This window comes from Lactuca sativa, chromosome 1, assembly GCF_002870075.4.
Source record: "Lactuca sativa cultivar Salinas chromosome 1, Lsat_Salinas_v11, whole genome shotgun sequence".
NCBI classification, from domain to species: domain Eukaryota; kingdom Viridiplantae; phylum Streptophyta; class Magnoliopsida; order Asterales; family Asteraceae; genus Lactuca; species Lactuca sativa.
Window position 1 is genome coordinate 122,125,787 of NC_056623.2, and position 7,539 is coordinate 122,133,325.

Consider the following 7,539-nt stretch of genomic DNA (forward strand, 5'->3'; position numbering starts at 1 on the left):
TATAAGCATGGAAATCATACAAGGCATACAAACACATATAGATCTACACTTTCACTTGTATTCCCCCCCCACAAAACTCATAAAAACAGAAAATAGGGGTATGAATCTCACCTTGAGTGGGTAGTTTCGGTTCTTGAAGAAAATTGGAAGAAATGAAGTGATTTTTGGCCCTTGCACTCCTTGATGAACTTTTCGAGATTAGGAGGGTTTCTAGGGTGCAAGATCACGGGTTTTACATGGATTAGGAAGAGATTTTGATAACAAAAGAATTTAAACCATAGATCTATGAATAATCTTACCTTAGATGATGATTTACTTGCAAAATCCTCTTGGAAAGTCCCTAAATTTCGAGATCTTTGGAGAGGGGAGGGAAGGAGAGTTCTTTGAGTGTTCTAGAGAGAATTTGTGAGAGATGTTTGGTGTGTGGGTGTGTATGGCCGAGAGTGAGAGAGAGGAGAGAAGTGAGGTGATTGTGAAGTGATGCTTGCATGGGAAAAAGGAAGCATCTTGCATGGAAGTCCTTTGGTTAATAGTGAGGTGGCACACTTAAGTCAAATATCTTCCAATCCTCTTGGGCTTGGGTATTGGGCCGAAACATGGAGGAAAAAAAAGATTTTTGGGCTTTTTGCTCCTAAGCCCAATATTAGAGTTAGCCTTAGGTATGTTTTTAGTCTAAAAGAATGTAGTAGGATTTTTATATTTTTATTGGACTAGTTTAGGTTATTCATGTATCAAGGCTTTTAATTTATTTAATTCTAGGCCCAACATCACCTATAATGTTAAAATAAATAAGTGTGGGTCCAATTAGAGCCCAATTAGGGTTCTAAGCCCATGATAGTCTAATTGGAAGCTTATTGGCCCATTTGGATCCAATAAGGAAGTTCTAGCCTAAATTAGACTTAATAAGAACTTCTAGGGTCTCCAATTATTTGATGACTATTTGTAGTTCTTGTGTCTTGTATTGGATTAAAGTTTTTGATTCACATTAACTTGAATGTGTAGATTACATAGCTTAAAATTCACAGTTGTGACATCATCCCCCCGTTAGAGGGAATTTCGTCCCGAAATTCTGTTTGAAAGCTAGATTTGAGAATTGCTAGAATAGGTGAGGGTACTTCTGCTTCATTTGATCTTCGCGTTCCCACGTGAATTCTGGCCCACGCTTTGCGTTCCACCGTACCTTCACGATCGGGATGCGACTTTGTTTAGTACGCTTCACCTCCCTGTCCATGATTTCGATTGGTTCTTCGACGAACAGGAGATTCTCATTGATTTCGATTTCGTCAAGAGGAATGACGAGAGTTTCATCTGATAGGCACTTTTTCAGATTAGAAACGTGAAACACGGGGTGTACACCGTTTAGCTCCGCGGGTAGTTGTAGTCTGTAGGCTACCGGACCTATTCGGGCGACGATTTCGAAAGGTCCAATGTACCGCGGGTTTAGCTTTCCTCGTTTTCCGAAACGTATAACTCCTTTCCAGGGTGAGACCTTCAACAATACTCGATCACCGACCTGGAACTCTAAGGGCTTTCGCCGTTTATCAGCGTAGCTCTTTTGCCGGTCACGTGATGCCTGTAATCGAGCTTTGATCTGGACAATCTTTTCTGTGGTCTCGCGAATGATTTCCGGTCCTGTCATTGCCCTATCCGACGTATGTGTTCTTGCTAGCTGGGTGTCACCTACTTCAGCCCAACATAACGGTGATCTACATTTACGCCCGTACAGTGCTTCGAAAGGGGCCACCTTAATGCTCGAATGATAACTGTTGTTATATGAAAACTCGATCAACGGTAGGTGGGTATCCCAAGACTTTCCGAAGTCTATCACGCATGCACGAAGCATGTCTTCAAGCGTCTGAATGGTTCGTTCGCTTTGACCGTCCGTTTGTGGGTGATACGCGGTGCTCATATCAAGATGAGTTCCCATGGCCTTGTGGAGCGACTGCCAAAAGCGTGACGTGAACCTACTGTCCCTATCCGAGATGATAGATTTTGGCACTCCATGAAGTCTTACAATCTCTCGTAGGTACAAACGCGTCAGCCTCTCCATCTTGTAGGACTCTTTGATTGGCAGGAAATGGGCAGATTTCGTCAGTCGGTCGATTATTACCCATATGGTGTCCAATCCTTCCGACGTCTTGGGTAGCTTGGTCACGAAGTCCATAGAAATCCCCTCCCATTTCCACTCAGGGATTGCCGGTTGCTGTAACAATCCGGAAGGTTTCTGGTATTCCACTTTCACTTTGGCACACGTAAGGCACTTACTAACATAAGTTGCGATTTCCGCCTTCATGTTAGGCCACCAATAGTGCTGCTTAATGTCCAAATACATCTTGTCCGAACCAGGATGAATGGAGTATCGTGTCTTGTGGGCTTCCTGCATAACGGTCTCTCTGAATCCTCCGATTTTTGGAACCCAGATACGGTTCATGAAGTAGTATACCCCATTCTCTTTGACTTCCAGGTTCTTCTCCATCCCGCGCAATGCCTCGCTAGTTCTATTTTCCGCTTTCATAGCCTCTGCCTGGACTGATGCAATTTGAGTGGTCAGATGAGACTGAATGGTTATCGAGTGCGTTTTCGTACGGCGATTTGTGTATTCCTTCCGACTTAATGCGTCAGCCACCACGTTGGCCTTGCCTGGATGGTACTTGATCTCGCATTCGTAGTCGTTTAACAATTCCACCCATCTTCGTTGTCTCATGTTCAGCTCCTTCTGATTCAAGATGTGCTGGAGGCTCTTGTGGTCTGTGAAGATGGTGCACTTAGTACCGTACAGGTAGTGCCTCCAAATTTTTAGGGCGAAGACCACGGCTCCCAGTTCTAGGTCATGGGTCGTGTAATTTACTTCGTGCGTCTTTAGTTGACGGGACGCATATGCTATCACTCTTCCACGTTGCATGAGAACGCAACCTAAGCCTTGATTTGACGCGTCACAGTAAACTACAAAATCTTCCGTTCCTTCAGGTAGAGATAGTACAGGAGCGCTGCAAAGAGCTTGCTTCAAGGTTCGAAACGCAATCTCTTGTCGGTCTGTCCACTTGAATGGCACGCCCTTTTGCGTAAGCAAGGTAAGCGGCTTGGCGATCTTAGAGAAGTTTTGGATGAATCTCCTATAGTACCCTGCTAGGCCTAAGAACTGACGAATTTCTGTGGGCGTAGTCGGAGTTGCCCATCCTTCCACAGCTTTGACCTTAGAAGGATCCACATGAATTCCATCTTGGCTAACTACGTGGCCTAAGAAATTCACACTCCGAAGCTAGAACTCGCACTTGGAGAGTTTGGCGTAAAGCTTTTCCGTGCGCAGAGTCTCTAAAATTTGTCGGAGATGACGGCCATGCTCCTCTTTGCTTCGAGAATAGACGAGGATGTCATCGATAAACACAATGACGAAGTTGTCTAGAAACGGTCGACAGATTCGATTCATTAGGTCCATAAATGCGGCAGGTGCATTTGTTAGACCGAAGGGCATTACGACGAATTCATAATGTCCATAGCGGGTTCGAAAAGCGGTTTTTGGAATATCCTCTTCTCGGACCTTGAGTTGATGGTATCCGGACCGTAAGTCTATTTTAGAGAAATAGCTAGCTCCTTGGAGCTGGTCGAATAGATCATCGATTCGCGGGAGTGGGTAGCGGTTTTTAACAGTGAGTTTATTCAACTCTCTGTAATCGATGCACATTCTGAAAGATCCATCCTTCTTTTTGACAAAGAGCACCGGAGCTCCCCATGGCGAGTAGCTAGGTCGGATAAATCCCTTGTCCAGAAGCTCACTGAGTTGGCTGGATAATTCCTGCATTTCAGCAGGTGCCAACCGATATGGTGATTTAGCGAGGGGAGTTGCTCCTGGAACGAGGTCGATTCGGAACTCAACCTGTCTCTCTGGGGGTACTCCTGGAAGATCTTCGGGAAACACGTCCGGAAATTCACACGCTACCGGAATGTCTTGGATGTTAGTTTCTTCTTTGGTCCTGTCCACTATGTGGGCCAAGAACGCCAAATTGTTCTTTCGCAAGTGTTTTTGCGCTTTGATGCACGAGATGAGGCGGAGATTCGTACTGGGTTTGTCTCCGTAAATTACTAGGGTTTCGTGATTTGGGAGACGAAGGCGAACGGCCTTCTCGTGGCACATAATCTCAGCATGGTGGGGGCTTAACCAATCCATGCCGATAATCACATCGAAACTCCTAATTGATACTGGCATTAGGTCTATTCGAAAGACGTGCTGGTTAAGGGTTAGGGTACATCCGATGTAGATCTCCCTAGTGGATTCGGTTTTCCCATTGGCCATTTCCACCGTATAGGTTTCATTTAGCTTCTGGGGTTGTTGTTTTAGTAAATGTTTAAACTTCTCGCTTACAAAACTTCGCTCCGCTCCGGTATCAAATAAGATGCATGCATAAGTGTGGTTTAGGAGAAACGTACCGGTCACAACTGCGGGATCTTGAACTGCATCACTCTGACCCATAGTCAGCATTCTTCCTGTTCCTCTGTTTCCGGAGTTGTTGTTGTTGTTAGGGCAATCTCGACGGAAATGTCCCGTCCTTCCACACCCGAAACAGGTGTGGCTAGGCCCTGCGTTGTTGCCGCCGGCATTGGTGTTGTTGATGTTGCGGTGATTGTTGTTGTTGTTCTGGTTGTTTCCCTGACTCTGGTTCTGAGAAGGATAAGTCCTGCAGAACCTTGCAGTGTGTCCCCTTCGGTTGCAACTGGTGCAGTGGAGTTCCCGGCATTCTCCTTGGTGATGGAAACTGCACTTGTTGCATTTGGGAAGACTACCGGAATAGGGTCTTGAAGCATTTGAAGCAGCTAGGCTGGAGCATGTGGGGTGACTGGAACCGGCGCAGTGACAGCGTGAACTACCACCGTTTGCTGCCTTTTAGAGGTCTCGGGGCCCTGACGCCCCTTCCTCTTGTTGTTCCATCCTTTCCTACCATCACTCTCCTTCTTCTTCTCCGTCTCTACCGGTTTCTCGCCCTTTTTGTGGTTATGATCATATAGCCTCTTCGCCAATCTCTTTGCACTGTCAAACGTTTCAGGGTTCGCAGCTATCACATTCCCTTGAATGGGGGATGTCAGTCCCCAGATGAATCGTTCGATCTTCTTTCCCTCTGATGTGATCATTCCCGGGCATAATAGAGATAGTTCACTGAATCTCGATATGTAAGCATCGATGTTCCCGTTCTGCACCGTGAGATTCCACAGTTCCTGCTCCATCTTCTGTATTTCACCTCGGGGGCAGTACTCAGCCGTCAACATCTCTTTCATTTCCGTCCAGGGTATAGAGTTGGCAACAGGGAGTGTCATAGCTTCTATGTGACCATTCCACCAAGTGAGTGCTTGGTCCACAAAAGTGCAGGCCGCGAACTTCACCTTCATCTGCTCGGGGCACTCGCATATCTCGAACACCGACTCTACCTTCTCGATCCATCGCTTTAGAGCGATCACTCCCCCAGTGCCGTTGAAAGTTCGGGGTTTAGCGTTCGCAAAATCCTTGTAGGTGCACATTTTAGTGAGCCCTTGGTTCGTCCCGTTGTTCGAACTTCCGGAGCCTTGACCATTGCCTCCTCCATTGTTTCCTCGGTGAAGTTGTGCCATAGCTGCCGTGACCGCAGCAGACACGGCTGCCTGGAAAGCAGTGGAGTCAACTTCCGGCGGGGTTGGTTCAGGATTTCCGCGAGTAGCTGGACGAGGCATCTTTCTGTCATGAAACGGAAAGATGTTGAGTGTGCGTGGTTTCCGTGAGGTTGTGGTCCTACTGACTAGGGGTATGGTACGGACTTAAGAACTTCTATCATTTAGCACATAGCGAACACGTAAAAGTTCACTAATATTATCCTATGTCTCTTTCACTATTGCAGACTAAACATACGTTCTCTTTTTGGTGCTAGAAGGGTATAGTTTTAGGTTCCCTTGCTATCCCGATCTCATCAAGACGTGTGTTAGTTTTACTTTGGAGGGAATGTAGTTGATCAGGCTACATTCACTCCTTGGTATCACTAAGAACAGTCCCGAATTAACCGAGATACCAGTGTTATTGTGTTTGATTCAGCGTTGGGTCTTTATTCCTAATGCAAGCAAGTATGTTTTATTTATTTGTTTTGTTCAGAGTTATGTTAGTCCTTCTTTTTGGTTTATAGTTGCATATCAATGTATGGCTCGACATGCTAGTTCACTATAAACAAAGCTCTGATACCAACCTGTCACACCCCCGAACCAGACGGCGGAAACGTCCGGGGGCTGTCGTGACTCAATTGAATACCATAACATTGAATATATATGAAACAAAACAACATTCGTCACCATTCATCAACATAGTACAACCAGTAGTGTTTACATGTCATACATTGTTTTAACATTACATTCCCCAAAAATTAATTTGTTCAATTCATACAAAATAAACTGCAACCGTCACTGAGTATGATTTCCCTTGATTCACTGGTTCCCTGAGAATACAAGTATTTTGAAAAACGTCAACATATGAAATGTTGGTGAGTTCATAAGTAGTGTTGGAAATCGAATGTTTGTATTGCTTGAAAAACCACCAGAAAATCCGATATTTTCTGAAAAGAAAAGCTTTGGAAAACGTTTGTGAAGATCCATAGGTATGCTTGTTTGTTTCTATACTTGTAAAAAAAATGTTCATTGAAGATGTATGCATTTCAAATCTGTATGTATTGAAAACCCTAGGAAAACCCGATGTTCTCCTAGTTCCTTGAATTACATGAAGTTACATTGAAACCATTGCATAGCGTATAGTGTCAGTCACAGGCGACGATGGAAGGTTCTCGAGCAGGATTATTTACTACAAACCCGCGTTACACAAACGCCCAGTTTATAGTTATACTAACGAACCCGAAGGCGTCGTCAGTACTAATCGCGTTATCCAATCGCCCTGACTAGGTGTAGTCCCACATCCGAAGAGAAAGAGGTCACGAAGACCCCGGTGACTCCATTAACCGGTTGGGGATATAGTGTACGAGGGGTCCCAGACCCGCCTCGCAAAAAGGCAGACTCCACTGGCGACACTAAAGGACCCTTGGGGACCAGTAGTCTACAGCCATTGAAGGTCCGGTTACGTCGTGTCGGATTGGTAAAACCCAACACTTCGTAAGATAGAGGTCTTCGGGCCTTAAGATCAGGTCATTGGGCTAGCTAGGCTCAACAAGCAAGATTTTACACTTTTGGGGCCCGAAGATGGTGCGTAGACGTCTGTGCACACTCGTATGTATAGTGAATTCCAAATCGTTAGTTGTATGAATCGTAGTGTCGTAGTGTCATAGCGTCGTAGTGTTAGTAGTTTTCGGATTTTTATTGGTTCGAGACCGAACCAATTCGTTTAACAACGACTTTTGGTATTGTAGAGTATTGAATTTCGTCGATAGCCGCGATGCCATTATTTAATCAAATTGTGTATATTAAATTAGCCTTGAAATATTCCTGTTTTCAGCCCCTCATTATTTGTAAAATTTACATTTTCACCCCTTTTTATTAAATACTTCCCGGTTTGGTCCTTAAACTATTTTTCTTGACATTTTA